General features: G+C 37.8%; 1 protein-coding gene across 1 annotated transcript in view; it reads right to left on the reverse strand.

Moving 5' to 3' along the window:
- Positions 1–19,831, reverse strand: part of HHAT (hedgehog acyltransferase) — a 483,325-nt gene that overhangs the window by 919 nt on the left and 462,575 nt on the right. The gene's annotated exons all lie outside the window — the stretch shown is intronic.

Here is a 19,831-nt window from a genome sequence, read left to right on the forward strand (position 1 = left end):
GCAGAAACGTCGCCCCACATCACCCAGCCTTAACAGTGATCCAGAAAAATCTTAACAATGACATTTGAAATCGATGCAGCCATACCAAATCCTCAATCTCCAAGTTACACGGAAGGAACTTGTAGAGGAAATCAAAATCTTGAGGAAGTAGGATGAAGTATATGCCATCTCCCCGCTGCTCCTGAAGCTATAAATAAATGCCCTTCAATAAACCTAAAGGTAAGCTTATATCCAAATGTTTTTATAAAACTATAAAAAGACTTTTGAAAAATCTACCTGTTCAATAATCTGCAGAACAATAAACATAAAAGTATAGTAAGATAACGACTTGTTCCAGGACAATGTCTATTAGTTGCTGAATCCTCTCCAAAAGATTTGAAGAACTTTTGTATAATAAAAATAAATAAGAAAAATCCTAGTGCCAAGGATGCTTACAGTAAACCTACAGAAGGTGACCTTACATCCTGTTACTTTTTTCCAACTACAAAAAGGTTACCGTAAACACTTCTATAAGAATCCATGGTGTTTTAAGAATGAAAAATAATATTAGCAAGATAATGACTTGTAATGGAACCATTTCTATCTGAAATCCAAAGGATAAGGTGAGAATGAGATTTTTTTTTCTAACAATAATGATGACGGTAATAACAACAGCAAGAACAACTCCAAATTCAACCCATAATCCATGCCATGCAGGAGGCAGGAGGGAGATGGCAAAGTGAGGAAATGCCAGCAAGGGTGGTTCACAGAGGAACTAAGAGATTAGAAACAGAATGGAGATATTTTTTCCTAGAAGCTCTTTTTTTGTTTGCTATAAAATTTCTCTCCCTCAAAACCCATGATCTCATAGGCTTAAACAACTATATTGTCATACAATTACTGACATTTCTGTCACTGTTACTGTCATAATTTATTACAGTAGCAATAAAACAAAGACATACCTAATTACGTACAATATATTACAGGGCCTTGAGTTCCTAGCTCAAATCACCTGTGAAATCACCTCTCCAAAAGCAGGAAAAAGACACACAGAATAGATTAAATATTCTCACCTGTGTGACCACTGACTCCTCCTCAACTAGAAGAAGCAAGGTCTCTCAGGAAGGCAATTTAAGTCTCAGGAATTCTATTCACGTCTCTCACAAAATAAGATTTAAACAGTTATTTCAAAATGTTTCCAAATTCTTTCTCCATGACGCTTAATTCTCTCAGTCTTTCTGGAAAGAATTTCTCTTACTCCTTTCTGTACCTCACACAATGTCTCTCAATATTACAATTAATTCTCTCCAGGTAACAACAATTTATTTATTACACAATCTAACGGCCTCTTCTCGATCCTTATCCTTCTTGATTTTTATTTTTTGGCAGCCTCTGACACTCTCAATTATCCTCTTCTCCTGATAACATTCTTCTCTCTAGGTTTCCCTGAAGCTGCTTTCTCCTGATTCTCTTCCTAATGCGTCTGGCTACTCCACAGTCTCCTTTGCTGGATTTTCATCCAGGTCTTGCCCACCAACTAGTAGCATCCCTCAAGACTTTGTCCTGGGCCCTCCTCACTTCTCCCTTTACACTATTTCCTGAAATCAAGTCCACTCAACTCCTCCGCTTAGCTGTCAAAGTGATTTTCCTAAAATGGAGGTCTGAGCAGGTCAGCCACCCCTATTTAATAAATTCTAATGGCTCCCTGAATTAAATATGAAATCCTCTGTTTGGTTTTTAAAATTCTTTATAATTTGGCCCCTTTCTACCCTTCCAGGTTTTTTAAAACTTTTACTTCCTGCTTGCTGTTCCTCACACAAGACACTGCATCACCTGACTGGCATTTTCCCTGGGTGTCCCCCATATCTGGAACTCTCTCCCTCACTGTCTCTGCGTCCTGGCTTCCCTCAAGGCTAAACTAAAATCTCACCTTTTGCCTCTCTCAGTCCTCCTTAATCATAGTGCCTTCCCACTAAGATTATCTCCAATTTGTAATAAATATGTATGTGCTATATATATATATTCATATATGTACACACACATATATGGATCTTGTTTGCACATAATTGTTTTCATGTTGTTTCTCCCATTAGATTATAAAGCTCCTTAAAGACAAAAACTGTTTTTGCCTGTCTTTATATCTGGAGTGCTTATCCTGGCACATAATAGGCACTTAACGAATGCTGGTTGACTTAATAAATACTTGCTGATGACAGTCAAGCTACTTCTCCCCAAGGTACTATTCCCTCTTAAAGATATAGGAACAGCATCCAAAATGTCTGTGAAGGGCTATTGAAACTGGTGCATATTTAAAATCAACTCAAGTATAGCAAGAATACTGAAGTATTTGTTGTCTATCACAGAAAACTGTCCTCTATTATAAACAGGCCACCCACACAATAATATCAAGAATAATTGACACAGAATATGGCATATTTCAGAGTTAACAGTTTAAGTCTATTACTATTCTGCCTTGCCTAAAATCTATTATCATTTCTTCTAAATAGAACTTCCAAATGGCTTCAAAATTAAAGAGGATGTCAAAGCACAATATCTTATTAATCACTTGATGTACACGGATGCCATCAAGCTATATGAGTTCACTGAAAAACACATTAAATAGCTCCTTCATTTCATGGAATCTTTCTCCAGTTATATCAAAATGTCATTTTGACTCCATAACTGTAAAGTTCTTAATGTATGCCAACGAAATATAGAACTGGAAGGCTTTGAGCTTGACTTCAGAGGACAGATTGAACCAGTTGATGAAGGTGATACAAAAATACCATGGCCTCCTCCAGGAAAGACACACTGAGCTCAAGCTATCAAGATACTTCGTGGCATCCTAAAGTCAAAGCTAAATGGGGCCAACATATTTAAAGGGTTTAACACCTACTGTGTGCAATACCAACCATGATACATTTTTTTAGAACCAAAGAATGAAAAATTTAGAATCTATTCTAACAAAAATACGCACAATATTAGTGAAAGACAGGATCCATCACCCTAAGGCACCTAAAGAAGGAGAGATACCCCCTTGTGAAAAATGAGGAACTAAGATGGAATACATCCTTGGAACACATGATAAATATGTCAAAAATCTACAAAAATATTTTTGGAACAATCAGACTTCATCTCATTAAGCAACAGTGAAGGTTGATATCAGGTACAAACCAATGGATTTGTCATAAAGAGTTAAAAGCAATTTACCCCCAGAACCTATGATGTGTCTGAGATTCAGTACTGGAATCAAAAGGCCCTCAATGGACAACTTCTGCATGGAATCAGCCAAAAATATATTGACAGAGAAAGACCGAAGAAATGACTGAGTTGGATTTGTTTATGCAAAAGGAAAGGTTTATAAGAACAAGTCAAACTGGATCATAGTTATAAGCAATTACAGACAGATTATCTTTAAGGAGTCCAGACTTAATAGTCAATGTAGATTATGGAAGGAAATGGTAGACTCTTCGCAATACAACATCGCAGACTGAAAAAAACTTTATTACTTACCCAAGATCTCCTAGAAAGACATGACCTGGCAGCTAGAGTGACATATTAGAAACTATCTTTCATGGGTTAAAGAATAACTAATTCCTTTAACACAAATGTAGTCCTTAAAATATCCTTGAGAACTCAAATGATAAGCTATAGTGGAGTTGAATTATCATAGATTGAACTGTTGCCTATAATTGTAAAATATGATATTAATCTATAAGAACAATGATTGTAATAGATGTAGCCATGCCAAATACTCAAAATCTCCAAAATGTGAGGAACAAAAAGATTTCAAAATGCAGAGACACAACAGAAGAAACTGATGTCATGGGTATGATAGTAGCACCTGTGTCTCAGGGTTGTTATGATGATTAAAAGAGACAATATTTGTAAAGGGCTTACCATGGAATCCAATATATAGTGGGTACTTTAATAAATGTTTATTTCCTTTTTTCTTTCTAGACAGAATGATGGGGATAACATGAGTTTCATTTCTTCTATGGAGTCTCTGTCCCAAGTCACATAGCTAGTAAATACCTGAAGCAGAATTTGAACTCAGGTCTTCCTAACTCCAGGTCCAGGTTTTATCCACTTAGATGCCTCTGGAATTTTACTCTGCCTCTGTCTGCTACTGAAGTTGTATTGAAGATAGGCATGCATCCAAATGCTTTTATTCAACTAAATCAAGCAAGCATTTTATTCATCTATTCAACAGCCTGCAGAACAGTCAATATAAAAGAATGATAGCAGGATAGCAACTTGTCCTGGGACCAAATCTATCTGAACTCCATTACAGAAATGAGAAGAAAAATGTTTCTAAAATGAGGGTGAAGATGAGCTTACATCACAATATTTTTATTCAATGACAAAAAGCAATAATTTTATCCTATCAACATATGAGTATTTATTAAGCTACAATGTGTCAGGAACTTGCAGAAGACTCTGCCAAACATCAGTCATAAAAGAACAGCAGGATACCAACTTGTTCCAGGACCGTGTCTATCTAAACTCCATGGCATAAGATAAAAACTTGAATAATTACAATAATGATAATAATAATAGTTCAACTTTGTACAGTGCTTTAAATTAGTACAATTCAACAAAAGTTTATTTTGCAGTGCACAAAATGCTTTCCTCAAAACTATTAAAGCAGGTACTTTACAAATAAGGAAACTGAGGCACATTCAGAATAGCAAAAATAGTAAGGGACAGAGTCAAGAATCTAATCTAGGACTAGAAACCTCATAGATGTCTGATTAAGTAGAAAGAGCATTGGGCTAAGAATTTGAAGGCCAAGCTAACCAACTCAACTTTTGGCTACATCTCTAAACCTTAGACAAGTAACTTATACTCTCTCTTCCTCAGCTCTTTCAAGAGTTAAATGAGACAGTGGGACTAGATTACCTTTGGGGTCCCTTCTGATTCTAAGATTCTATGACTTACTGACTTCTAAGATCCCTTCTAGCTTTAATGTGATGAGATTTCTTCTCCGACAAACTTTCTTTTAAAGTAGATTTCTAGAAACCAAGTCTTATTTTATCATTGGCTTCCATTGGAGATGCGTCCTCACAATACAAAGTTGGTCCATAATGAAAATCACATTTAAGAATTCAACAGATCTTTAAGAATTACATATTTATAAGGATAAAAAATTAATTTTCTGGATAAGAAGAGCCATGCCAGAGGCCTGAGTACAAATACTGTACGAACATTAAAAATATATCAGAGCTTGTTTCATTTGGACTAGAGCCACAGGAGAGGAAGGTGAGCCCTGGGTGTGCCTGGCCAATTATGTTTAATCTATGGCTCTCTCTCTAGCCCAAAGTAAATATATCTTTTCAAAACCCCGAGCATTTAACTATTCCTTTTCAAAGGGTTTATCTTGTGTGATCTCTCACATTAGTTTTTTAACAGACCTTCCCACTGAGTGCTTATTACTCATCTGGATGTACTCTGCAGGTTTGTCTATATCTGTATATCAGGCCTCAGCAAATCACTTTGTGCCAGGGCATTTTTGGGGAAATATTTAATATCTCTAAGTAATGATAATGAAAAAAAAATGTTCCTTTACCCCAGCAGAATTAGAGAAATAAGAAAGGTATGAGATGAAGCCAACGTTATCTTTTTTTCCTCTATCTTTTTAGTACCAGCTTTCAACTGGTGCTTCAAGTTGGCACTACCTGAGGGTGCCTGTAAGGCATCCTCTGGGCAGAGGAGGGCAGGATCCAGCCCAGTACTGCTCTGGGACTTACTGCCTGTCCATCAGAACGTCAGGACCTTTTCTTCACTCTGCCAGATGGGCCAGTCTGTGCTGAGACACAAACACCCCAGGGCCTTCACCGTCAGCAACTGCTCTTCCTTTCCATGCTGCTGCTGGTGGGGAGAAAGGATTGATGGGCTGTGGGCCACGGAAGGAAGCCCTCCACACAATCAGCTGTGTTTGTGATGAAGAGGCAGCACGGTATTTGGTAAACAATATGCCCAGAGACTTGCCAGGGTGGCCAGAGAATGGATATGTTTAATCCATACAAAGCTGCTACTAGGGCTCCTTTCAACACCAGGTTTGGGGTTTGTGACAATCAAGGGCAAATAACAATGAGCCATCTGGAAGGTTTAATCTAAGAACACTAAGGAGGGTTTTGTTTGGAAAGCAACAAGATGGATTTATTTTTCTTTCTTATTATATGTAGTAGAGGGCTGCTAAGAGGGGGAGATCAATTTAATTCAATTAAGCAAATATTTGTTAAGCACCTAATACTGCTAAGGCACTAATAGGCCCTAAGGATACCAAGACAAATATTAAAGTCCTTGCCATGAGACAACCAGGAAAGGACAGCTAGGTGGTACCATGGATAGAGTGCCAGGCCTGGAGCCAGGAGGACCTGAGTTCAAATGCAGACTCAAACACTTACTAGTTGGGTGACCATGGGCAAGTCATTTCACTTTGTTGGCCTCAGTTTCCTCACCTGTAAAATGAACTGGAGAAGAAAATGGCAAACCACTCTGGTATCTCTGCCTAGAAAATCCCAAGTGGGGTCACAAAGAGTTAGATGCAACTGAAAATTACTGAACACTACCACCATTTTATACACCTATAGGTGTATCTGTTGCCTTTTCTAAAGAATGTAGGCTCCTTGAGGGCAGGGACAGCTTCATATTTATCTTTGGATGCCCAGCACCCAGCACAATGTCTTGCAGTCAGGCACAATTGAAACACCTGAACAACAACTGATGGGTATTACTAGAGGTTCAGAGTGGCTGATAAGGCCTCAATGTGTCTTTTCACCCTCAAATAAATGAGTTAAGACTAAAAAGCAACAAGCTAGTCTCCTCATTTGGGAGCCAGCCTACCCTTTGGTCTGTGGCTGCTGTCCTCAGTGTTAGAATGTAAGCTGCCTGATGGTAAGGATTGTTTCATTCACAATATTTGCATTCTTGGCATCTAGCAGAGCCTGGCACACAGTAAGTGCTTGATGATGTAGTGATGACTAATTTGTTGAGTCAATCATAGAAATGGACCCAGTTCCTGGCCTCCCAGCCCATCGTTTGTCCCCCTAGACTTGAATTTGCACTTTGTACTTCCATTGGGCTGGAACTTACATAATTATAACAGAATTATAACTGATTACATTAACTTATAACTTCGAATTCAAATTCACAGGATTCTGTGCACTAACGGGACCTAGTTGTTTGTTGATTTATTGTTTGCAGGACATGGGGCCATTTACCTCTAAGTCGGAAGCCATGACTCCAGCTTCCTAGCTGGGTGCCCCATTCCTCATTACTGCATTTGACTCAAGATGACATTTTTCACTTGATTAAAATGTGCATTTTAATTTCATTTCATCCACCTATATGGAACCACAGTGTGATTCTGCCCATGTCAAATGGAAGAAATGAGGTGAGGAGGGGGATTGAATCAGAACCTTCTCTCCTGAGCACAAAGGATACCTCAGTCACAGAAACTTAATTAGAGAAAGAGGCATGTAAGTGTTTATAGTGTTAAAAGCTAGGTCTAAGGAAATGTTGTGTAGATTTGCATTACTAAGACTTCTGAGCAAAACTCAAGACTGATACTGAAAGCAAAGGTCTGGGGATCAGAAATCACAGGGTCAAGTCTTGATTCTGCACAAAGCAGCTGTTAGAACCTCAGCAAGTAGCTTCCCTACTCCAGTCAGTTTCCCTCACATGCAAAATGATGTTGGTTCAAATGGATGATGTCTAAGCTCTCACATTAATCATTAATAGTAATAAGTGTTATGCATAGAGCTTTAAGGTTTGCAAAGTTCTTTATAAATATTTAATTTAATCCTCACATTGACCCTATGATTTAGGTGCCATTATTAGACCCATTTTACAGATGAGAAAACTGAAGCTTAAAGATGTTAAGTGACTTGACCAGGATGACACAGCTATATAAGGTGGTATTTAAGCCCAAGTCTTCCTGACCCCATTCATTCAGACATTAAACATCATTCATACAGTTCTATTTAAAATTAAATTTTATTTTTTTCAAACAGCAAAAATTTCCTTCACTCCTTCCTTCAAATTCCCATTAAGAAAGAAAAAAAGCAAAAATTTCTATTATAAATATGTAAAGTCAAGGAAAATAAATTTCTGCACTGGTCACATCCAAAAGGATGTCTACTTCTATACTCTTGAATCCGTCACCTCTCTGTCAGGGGGTGGGTAGCATGCTTCCTGATGAATCCCAGGGAATTGTCGTTGGTCATTTTATTGAATAGTGCTCCTAAGCCTCTCAAAGTTGTTTGTTTTTACAGTATTGTTATTATATAAGTTGTTGTCCCAATTTTGCTTCATATGGTACTACAAAGTTTGCAAAGAGCATTGTAATTGATGTCAAAGCATGTTTAACATTCTCTACACTATGCCATAATTCACATTCATGTAGCACTTTTAGGTTTACAAATGGCATGTCAAAAATGGCTGCCCAAACCTCTTTTACAGGGCAGCTAGGTGGCACAGTAGATAGAGTGCTGGACCTGGAGTCAGGAAAACCCGAGTTCAAATCTGACTCAGACACTTACGAGTTGTGTTACACTAGACAAGTCATTTGTTTGCCTCAGTTTCCTCATCTGTCAAATGGGCTGGAAAAGGAAATGGCAAACTGCTCTAATGTCTTTGCCAAGAAAATCTCAAAAAGGATCATGGAGAATCAGACACAATTGAAAATGACTGAACAACAAGCTAATTTTGTTCTATCCCTTAGAAACTCTGGAGATGGTACTTGCTATACTTGAACTGACAGGCACTGGTGCCAAAGTCTAGTCAAATCTTCTTTAGCCATACCTGTATAGAGAGTCACTTCTTTTCCAGGCTCATTGAACCCATCCTGATAATAATTAATAATAATAACAATAATGCTGCTGCTGATAATAATAATAATAATAATAATAATAATAATAACAACAATACTTCACATTTCTATAGTGCTGGGAAGTTTTAAAAACGTTTTCATACGTAAGGTCTCATTTTATTCATACAAAAACCCTGTGAGGAAGACAGGGCCATACTGTCCTTATTTGACAGATTAGGAAACTGAGGCACAGAAAGTTCAATAACTCTTTAGGTTAAAAAAAATCAGTCAGCAAGCATTTATTAAGGATTTACTATGGGCCTGCCATTACGCTAAATGCTAGGGATGAAAATAAAGGCAAAAGCCCTGTCCTTGCTCTCAAGGAGCTCATATTCTCATGGAGGAGACGGCATGCAAATAATTATACGTGCACTCCATATCTGACAAGATGATGTTAATGGATGACCTCTGGCTACATATCAGGGAGTGTGTAAGTATGTATATGTGAGGGGAAGGGCTAGGGAAGGAAAGAGGATGTAAATATATCAGAATTACAGAATTTCGAGGTTGGGGTGACTTTAGAGGGCATCTACCTGAACGAGTATCCCCTCCACCTCATAGCTGACAAGTTGTTATCCAGTCTTTGTTTAAAGACCTCCTTTGGGATGGGGGTGGGGATGAGGGGGCAGATTCATCTCCTTAGGCACTCCATTTCACTTTTGGAGAGCTCTAATTGTTAAGAAGTGTTTCCTTACAGAATGCTAGAGGAAGGAGAGGTATCATGCTGGGAATAATATTCTGGAGGATGGAAACAGTATTATATAGTATTCATACATAGGAAAAATGGCATATATTGCTTATTTGGAAACATTGGGAAGAATACTACCAGCTAATCTAGTTCTATAGGTCACTGTAAAAAGTCTTCAGTGGCAGAACTCTGCTCTGTACAACAGGACACAAGTTTGATCTCTAGGCCTCTCTATTATTCTGCTCTTTTCTCTACTTTTCACCTTTTTTTTTCCATCAGCTTCCTAATTTGCATACTGTTTCCTTCCCTGTAATGCTCTTCTTAGAGTTAAGATGGCAGCAAAGTGAATGTCTCATTACGCAAGAGCAGGAGGATTCTCCCTAATTGGACGCTTCAGGTAACCGGCTCCCTGAGTCCAGCTCAGACTGGTGAGATGGAGGAAATATCGTCCTGGGAAAGAAAGCAAGACAGAGGTATCATTCCTCTAAGCAAGATTTAGGATCGAATGGTATATATGTAGATGTACAATAGGGTCAATGCTATAATGGAATCTATGGGCAGCTTAGTAGGTGGAATAAATAATTTAATTAAAAGAATCTGTGCAGACTACAATGTAGCAGAGGGGCAATAACACTGCTTTTGGAGTCAGAGGACCTGGGTTTGAATCCCTCCTCAGATATGTAATACCTGTACCACCTTGGGCCAATCAGTTAACCCTTCTGGGCCTTAGCTTCCACATCTGTAAAAATAAGAGTACTGAATTAGATGCTCTCCAAGGTCTCTTTCGGGGTAGCTTGGTGAATAGACCACTGGGCCTAGAGTCTGGAAGACCTGAGTTCAAATTTAACCTTAGATACTTACTAGCTGTGTGACACTGAGCAAGACACTTAAGCCCTATTTACCTCAGTTTCCTCATCTGTAAAATGAGCTGAAGAATGAAATGACAAACCATTCTGGTATCTTTGCCAAGAAAATTCAAAATGGGGTCATGAAGAGTCAGACACGACTGAAACAAATGAACAGCAATCTCAACATAAAATCTATGATCCTTAAAAAATAACAATAAAAATTTTTAAAACAAAAAATAAATCTATGATCCTATGATACTTGTATGTTATATATCTGGATATTTGTAGCTAATAGAAATCAGGTAGATTGTATGATATAATAGCAATAACTAATGGGACTTGGTAGGTGGTATAATAGTGCTAGTTAGAAGGATATATGTAGGTTGTATAGCAATATTGCTAATAAGGTATTGGCTGTAATGAGAGTTGGCTAATTGGATCTGGGTAAGATGTATAGGAAGATGTCTGGAGCTAATAGGAAGTGAATAGTCTCATTGAACTGGAGGCATTTCAGCTGAACAATACTCAGGCAATTACATTAGTCACAGAGGATTTGGAATCCAGACACTAAGAGTATTGAAGAAAAACTGTCACCTAGTGCATGGCAGAAGACAAAGGAATACGCTAACTCTGTCTTTACTGAGAGTTACAAAAGAATTAGAAGCTCTCTATGAACAGCTTGGCAAAGCTTTGCTTAAAAAAAAGATGATGTACAAATATCAGATTTATAGCACTGTACTTAATAGGATCTATCTGAATCTATACCTACTATATATGATGATTACCAGAGGTAAATAAAAAAAAATTGTAATAGCTGACATATATTAAAATGATTTAAGTTTTCCAAAGTGCTAGGTATAGATATATAAGATCTCATTTGAACCTCATAATGCAGCTGTGAGGTAGGTTACTAAGATGTTTTCTCCATTATACAATCAAAGCTCATGGAAGATAAATCATTTGTTCATGGTCACATGGGGTTTGTAAGGGTCAGAGGTAAGATCAAGCCTAGGTCTCTCCTGACACCAAGTCTGGTATTCACTCCTCTGTATCATACTGCGTCTCACCAAGACAGATGGAATTATTAAAATAAAGCATTCAAGAAATGTTTTGGGGTCTTATGATAGAGCCCTCTAATCTCTAAATCTGGGGACCTTCCAAGGTCAGATAGTGGGTGGTCTCTGGATTTCATGCTTCCTCTCTCCCATTTCATCCCTATCTGATGCATTCTCCTAACAAGAGGGGGGTACAGCATTAATACCTCAGGCCCCTGGGACAGATAGTGCTTAGGGTATGAAAAGATCCATTTCCTAAACAATGAAGCCCAGTCCCTGAAGGGAAGAGGCAGTGTGTTCTCTCTCTCACTGCTGATTCAACACAAATCCTCTTTACTAGAAAAGATCAATCTATCCTAATGGGACTGGACTTAATTGAGTTGCGGAATAGTATATTGGCTATCAATTTCCTCATCAGATGCTGTGCTGCACAGCTTGGATTGGGCTCCAAGGTTACTGAATTCAGCTCTATTCGGGTACTGAGCACCTGCTTTGTGTTAGGTACCATGCTTAGGGCTGTGGGGGATACAACGATAACCAGGACACAATGTCTGCCCCTACAGACAAAAACTGCCAGCTTAAGTCTAACCACTAATTATTACTCTTTGAGGGAGAAAGGTTAATAAACAGCATTTCTTTTGCTCATGAGTCAGTTTTCGCACTTCATGTGCTGATCCTGACCATCCTCACCCAACGTACATTTTTACAGGAATCTCCTCTATACACAAATGACAATGAAAGTATATGGGCAGTAGAGGAAGGCTGGTGGGGAAGGGAGGAGATTGGGGAAAGGAAATATGTTGGCAGGAATCTAGATTTCCAAACAGCTCTGGACAAATCCAAATGGCTCTGAAGCTTTCTTCCTATGAGCTCTTTTACTGTCTAACTATTAAGGTAGAAATATCTGCTTTTTTTCCCCCTGAGTGACTTTCACAATTTAAGTACAAATTGGGTTGGTATTTTTTTTTGGTTTGGGGGTTTGGTCTTTTCCTTCTTACTGAGAGGCAGCATGGTTTAGGGAAGGGGTGGGGCTCCCCAGTAAAATACATGCTGTTCAAATGCTTGTCACTGGCCACTTTGCCTTCGAAATAATAATTAATGGTTAGTGTGAGATGGCATTTTCAAGTCTGCAAACTCCACAAGGGAAGAGAATATATCTTGGTCATCTTTATTCCCACTTACCCAGGACATGGGAAGTTAAGCAGTGAGGAATTCTCACTTTTGATGACAGGGTTCCAGAGGACAGGGTCAAGTGCAGAATTGGACAATTGACTCCAACATAACATAAATTGTTGGCAAAAATAAAAAGAAAAGAAGGCATCCTACCAAACTTCTTCTATAAGACAAATATAGTCTTAATCCTTAAAACATGGAGAGACAAAGTAGAGGAAAAAAACCACTATCTCTAATGAATATTAATGCAAAAATATTAAATATTCATAACTGGTCTATACCAACATATTAAAAACACTGACAAGTTATCAAGACTATATTGTTTGTCCAATATTAGGTTAATTGTGTGCATAAAGGGCCATATTAATAACAATTAAACAACAAAATCACACAATTATATTAAAAGATGCAGAAAAGGCTTATGACAAGATACAAGACCCATTTACGTTAAAAATACTAAAAATATAGAAATAGACTTTTCCTTAATATGACAAATAGTATCTATCTAAAACCAAGAATTGTCATCTATAATGGAGAAACACTATAGATTACTGCAGTAGATCAGATATGAAACTAAGATGCCCACTGTTACCACTGTTATTGAATAATGACCCCTTTGAAGGCAGAGGCTGTTTTATTTTTGTCTGTATCCCCATTGCCTCAAAGTGTGGCTGGCACACAGTAGGTACCAAACGGATTCTTGTTGATGGATTCATTGAACAACTCTGTGAGGTAGGCAGTGTAGGCATTATTATTCCTGCCTTACAAGTAAGGAAACTGAGGCTCTGAAAGATGAAGTGACTTGCTCATGGTCACAATTATTAAGTGGTAAAGCAGGGATTCAACCCCAGGTCTTCTACCTCAAAGTCTCTTAGCTCTTATTTGTGTGAAGAATCATTCTTATTATCATGCCGCAAGAAAGAATGCATATGCAGAACTCAGAGTAATTTGGGAAGGATTGCATGAACTTATGCAGAGAAAAGAAAGCACAATCAAGAGAGCAAAGAAAACAATGTTAAAAGAGGGCAGAATACTGGTTTGTTCAACGTACAATTTTTACTTCTGAGGACTGGTGGTGAAATATAATTCCCTCATTTCAGTAGAGATATGATGGACTTTAGGTACAGAATGAAGACTATGTAGTCAGACATGACCAATGTTTTACTGGGATTTGCTTAAGTACACATACTTCATTGTGATGAGGCAGGATTCTATTGCAGGGCACAGAAGAGGTTGGAGGGAGAGTTCAGAAGTCACAGTGACATAAAAAAAATCAATATAAAATTTTTATTTGATATCTTTCCCAATTACATGTGAAAACAATTTTTGACATTTGTTTTTTAATATTTTGAGCTTCAAATTCTCTCCCTCCTCTTCTTTCCCCCTCATTGAGAAGACAAGCAATTTGATACAGACTTTATACATGCAGTCATGCAAAATACATTTCCCTTTTAGTCATGTTGTGAAAGAAAGTACAGACAAGAAAATAAGATGACAAGAAAAATAAAATAAAGGATGCTTCAGTTTGCATTCAGATTCCATCAGTTCTTTCTCTGGAGGTGGATAGATTTTTCATCCTAAATCCTTGTCTCAAAACTGTCTTAGATCATTGAATTGCTGAGAATAGCCAAGTCGTTCACAGCTGATCATCACACAATATTGCTGTTACTGTGTACAATATTCTTCTGGTTCTGCTCATTTCACTTTGCATCAGTTGTTTCCAGGTTTTTCCGAGAGCATCCTGCTCATCATTTCTTTCTTTCTTTTTTTGGGGGGGGCAATTGGGGTTAAGTGACTTGCCCAGGGTCACACAGCTAGTAAGTGTCAAGTGTTTGTTCTGAGGCCGGATTTGAACTCAGGTCCTCCTGACTTCAGGGCCAGTGCTCTATCCACTGTGCCACCTAACTGCCCCTCATCATTTCTTATAATACAATAGTATTCCATCACAATCATGTACCATAACCTGTTCAATCATTCCCCAATTGATGGGCATCCCCTCAATTTCCAATTTCCAATTCTCTGCTACCACAAAAAGAGCAGCTATAAATAATTTTGTATAAATTGGTCCTTTCCCTTTTATTTTGATATCTTTGGGATATAGACCTTGTAATAGTATTGCTGGGTCAAAGGGTATGTATGCATGATTTTATAGCCCTTTGGGCATAGCTCCAAATTGCTCTCCAAAATAGTTGGACTAGTTTAGAAAAGTACCAACAGTGCATTAGTGTCCCAATTTTCCCCTCCAACATGCATCATTTTTCTTTTCTGTCATATTAGCTAATGTAATGGGTGTGAGTTGGTACCTGAGAGTTGTTTTAATTTGCATTTTTCTAATCAATAGTGATTTAGAGCATTTTTTCATACGACTATAGATAGGTTTGATTAATTCATTTGAAAACTGCCGGTTCATATCCTTCGACAATTTATCAATAAGAATGGCTCTTATTTTTATAAATCTGACTCAGTTCTCTATATATTTCAGAATTGAGGCCTTTATCAGAGAAATATGCCGTAAATTTTTTCACAGTTATGATTACTGTGTATTTCCCTCCATTCTCTTTTCCCCATTTATTCTGCTCGCTCGCTCTCTCTCTCTCTCTCTCTCTCTCTCTCTCTCTCTCTCTCTCTCTCCCCCTCTCCTTTCACCCTGTCAATCCTCAAAAGTGTTTTGCTTCTGGCTACTGCCTCCCCTAACTGCCTTCCCTCCTATCAGTACCGTTTCTTATCCCTTTTGCCTCCTACTTTCCTGTAGAGTAAAATATATTTCTATACCCAACTGAATGTGTGTTATTACTTCTTTGAGTGAATTCCAATGAGAGTAAGGTTCAAGTGTTCCCTTCCACCTTCCCCATCTTCCCCTCCATTGTAAAAGCTCTTGCCTTTTATGTGAGATAATTTACCCCATTCTGCTTCTCCCTTTTCCTTTCTCTCATTGCATTCTTCTTTCTCAACCCTTAATTTTATTTTTAGATATCATCCTATCATATTCAACTCTCATCCATGCCCTTTGTCTATGTACACTCCTTCAAACTGTCCTAATAATGAGAAAGTTCTTAGGAGTTGAAAATAACTTCCCCATGATGGAATGTAAACAGTTTAACCTTATTGAGTTCCTTATGATTTCTCTTTTCTGTTTACCTTTTTATGCTTCTCTTGAGTCTTGTATTTAAAGGTTAAATTTTCTACTCAGCTCTGGTTTTCTCATCGGAATGCTTGGAAGTCCTCTATTTCACTGAATGACCATTTTCCCCTGGAAGGATTATACTCAGCTTTGCTGGGTAGGTGATTCTTGGTTGTAATCCTAACTCCTTTGTCCACCAGAATATCATATTCCAAGCCCTCTGATCCTTTAACATGGAAGCTGCTAAATCTTATGTTATCCTGACTGTGGTTCCACAACATTTGAATTATTTCTTTTTGGCTGCTTGCAATATTTTCTCCTTGAACTGGGAGCACTGGAATTTGCCTACAATATTCCTGGGAGTTCTCATTTGGGAATTTCTTTCAGGAGGTGACTGGTAGATTCTTTCAATTTCTATTTTACCCTCCAGTTCTAGAATATCAGGGCAGTTTTCTTTGATAATTTCTTGAAAAATGATATCTAGGTTCTTTTTTTGATCATGACTTTCAGGTAGTTCAATAATTATTAAATTATTTCTCCTTGATCAATTTTCCAGGTCAGATGTTTTTCCAATAATTTTATATTTTCTTCTATTTTTTTCATTTTTTGATATTGTTTCATGGTTTCTTCTTATTGTCTCATGAAGTTATTAGTTCCACTTGCCCAATTCTAATTTTTAAGGAATTATTTTCTCCATTGAGCTTTTGTACTTCCATTTCCATTTGGCCAATTCTACTTTTTTAAGGAGTTCATTTCTTCAGTGAATTTTTGTACTTCTTTTTCTATTTGACCAATTCTGCTTCTTAATGAGTTCTTCTCTTCAGTAAATTGTCCTATCTCTTTTTCCATTCGGCCAATTCTGCTTTTCAGGAGTTCTTTTAGGTGGATTTTTGCTCCTCTTTAACCATTTGGTCCAGTCTGTTTTTTAAGGTGTTATTTTCTTCAGTATTTTTGTACCTCCTTTGCCAAGTTGTTGACTCTTTCTTTAATGATATTCTTGTATCACTATTACTTCTTTCCCCAATTTTTCCTCTATCTCTCTTATTTGATTTTTAAAATCCCTTTTGAGCTCTTCAAGGACTTTTTTTGGTCCTGAGATCAATTCACATTTTTCTTTGAGACTTTGTATGCAGCAGTTTTAATTTTGTTATCTTCTTCTGAGTTTGTGTTTTGATCTTCCTTATCACCACAGTAATTGTCTATGGTCAGGTACTGTTGTTGTTTACTCATTTTTCCAGCCTACTTCTTGACTTTTAACTTTATTACAGTTGGGCTCTGCTCCTGGGGTGGAGGAATCACCGTCCCAAGCTTCAGGGTTTTTTGTGCAGCTGTCTTCAGAGCTTGTTCTGGGAGTCTCTAAGTTTTCAGTTCTTCCAAGGTGATGTAATCTAAGGAGAAGTATATTTACTACTTGCTTGGTCTGTGTTGTGGTAGGCAAGCAACCACAGGCACTCATTTCTACCCTGGAACTATGACCAAGGCCCCACTCCCTTGTAACCACAAGCTCTGTTATGCTAGTGCTCCTCCCCACACCGGACTGAGACCTAGGACTGTGACTTGGATCTGCCTATGGGCAATGCAACAAAGTCTTACACGCCATGCCTACAAAGGGACTCCTGTACTCTCCTTCTGACCAGATGTCTGAGCCCTTTCCCATCTGTGGGCTGAGAGCTCTGGAAGCCACTGCTGCTGATTCAGTTGCCCCCAGGCTTGCATCTGGCAAGCATTTGTGTATAGACAGCTGAGTCCATAGATTTTTATTGCTGGGTTCTTTCTTGGCTCTTGTTTCTTGGGAATTTCTAGTTATCTCTTCTATTCTCCTTATCACCCCCATGCTATAGCTGGTGTCTATTGTTTATACCTTGGTGGATATGTGTAGACAGTTAAAACTTTTCCCCCTTCCTTTCCAGTGTAACATCCTTTTGATTAGATTTGTAAGACTCCAGTCAAATACTATACACTCTACAAGCTAACATTTTCAAGATCAGACAGCATATTTGTCTATTTTCTAGTGCTCAAGGTAGGCAGGTGCACATAGGTGAGTGATTAACACTGATGGCAATAGATGAGTGTTCCCAGCATCTTGAGTCTCTGCCTTGTCAGGAAAGATCACACCCATGACCCTCATTCCCTTGATGATGCTGCCTCAGTACTGGTGATAACATCAAGGTGATTGGCATCTACTTTGCTCTCAGAAAGCTGACTTCCTCCTCTCCAATGTTTTGCAATAAAAGTGGATAGTGCTTTTTAAGGATGGTCCTTTAAAATTGAATATAGAATTTTAAGGTTATTAAAGGTTATCATTAGGTTTCATTAAAATATAATATATACATATATATATACATATATTCATACATGTAGACTTATGTGTATGTATATATGTATATTCCTGACCTGTCCTGTTATGGAAGCTCCCTTAACTAATTTAGATTGGCATCTCATCTATAATTTATAATTAGAGAGTTTCTCAGAGCATTGGGATACTAAGTGATTAATCCATGGTTATATAGTCAGTATGGGTCAGAAAGCAGTACTGAACCCATGTCTTCCTGACTCAAAGACTAGCCTTCTATCCACTGTGCTGCCAAACCACCTCTCATATAAATACACATACACACAAACATATGTATCTATGTATGCATGCATGTATACATACATAGGTCTTTGTAACTAATAGAGAAAATAGGACAGGAATATTTTTAAATAAAATTAGTTTTGGTTTTGTTTTTGTTGTTGTATTTAAAATATAATCTATCTCAGCTTCCTCCAGAATGCTCTGTGGTTGCTTAAGTAATTTCATGGGACAACATTATTCATCCAACCCATCCGCGCCACCTGCTGCCCCAGCTAAAAAGAAGAGAAAAAGATGTAAACAGGTATCTTAATTTTTTTTATTTTGAAGAAGAGCAGAGGCACTACAAATAACCCTGTAAACTTTTTCCAACACTTGAAATCTACCTCAGCCCCTACTACTCTACAAAATTGTTCTTTCAAAGTTCACCAGTGATTCAATCACCAAAATCCAAGGGTCTTCTTCTTTTAGTCATTATCTCCTTGACTTCTCCTCAATATCTGATACTGCTGACCACCCTGTATACTCCCTAATATACTTTTTCTTGGTGTCTGCTGGCTATTTGTTCCCTTCCTAATCTCTTAAATTTGGTGTTCCCCAAAGTTTTGTTCTCTTCCTCCTTCTTTTCTCCTTCTATAGTCTTCTCTTTAATATTTTCACTCTCATAGTTTTAAATACCATCTCTACACAAATGACTCCCAAATCTGAATCCCTAATCCTCACCTCTCTCCCAAGTTCTAGACTCACATCTCACATGCTTAAGTGTATCACCAGCTAGCCCTCCCACCAACACTTCAAATTCAACATAAGCCTCCCCCCTTAATTATCCTTCTAAATGTGCTCCTCCTTCTGATTTCACGATTTCAATATGTGGTACCATCATTCATTTAATTACCCATGCTCAAAGTTTAATGCTATTTTGTTCTTTCTTTCTCAGTTTTCATATTATACAAGTTTTGCCAAGTTCTGTAGATTTTAACTCTACATTATCTTTTGTACCAATGTCTTCCTCTATTCTCATTGCCATCCCTGTCCCAATATAGGTATTAATATACCATGAGCCTAGACCCCTACAATAGCCTCCTCATAGATCATCTCACCTCCATTTTCTCCTGCCATCAATCCATCCTTTATAGTATACTACTGACAGATTTATCTTTCTTACACATAGACCCAGTTAAGTCACCCTTCTGTTCCCAAATATTCAGTGACTACCCCTTGATCAATTGCTAAAATTTGATATATTTTGTCTGGAATTCAAGGTTCTCTACAATTTGGTGATTTCCTGCTTGTCCAGTCTTATCTCATATTATTACCTCCCACATACTCTATGGTCCAGATACACTGTATTAATGTTGGTGCTTTTCTGTTCCCGTGACTTTAATCAAGCTTTTCCCTATGCCTAGAATGCCCATTCCTCTGTTCTTAATAATAATAATAATAACAACATCATCATCATATTTGAAATGTGTTTCAAGATTAAAACTCAACTCAAAGGTCACTTCTTCCAGGGAACTTTC

This window comes from Vombatus ursinus, unplaced genomic scaffold (assembly GCF_900497805.2).
Source record: "Vombatus ursinus unplaced genomic scaffold, bare-nosed wombat genome assembly UNPS02014798.1, whole genome shotgun sequence".
Lineage (NCBI taxonomy): Eukaryota > Metazoa > Chordata > Mammalia > Diprotodontia > Vombatidae > Vombatus > Vombatus ursinus.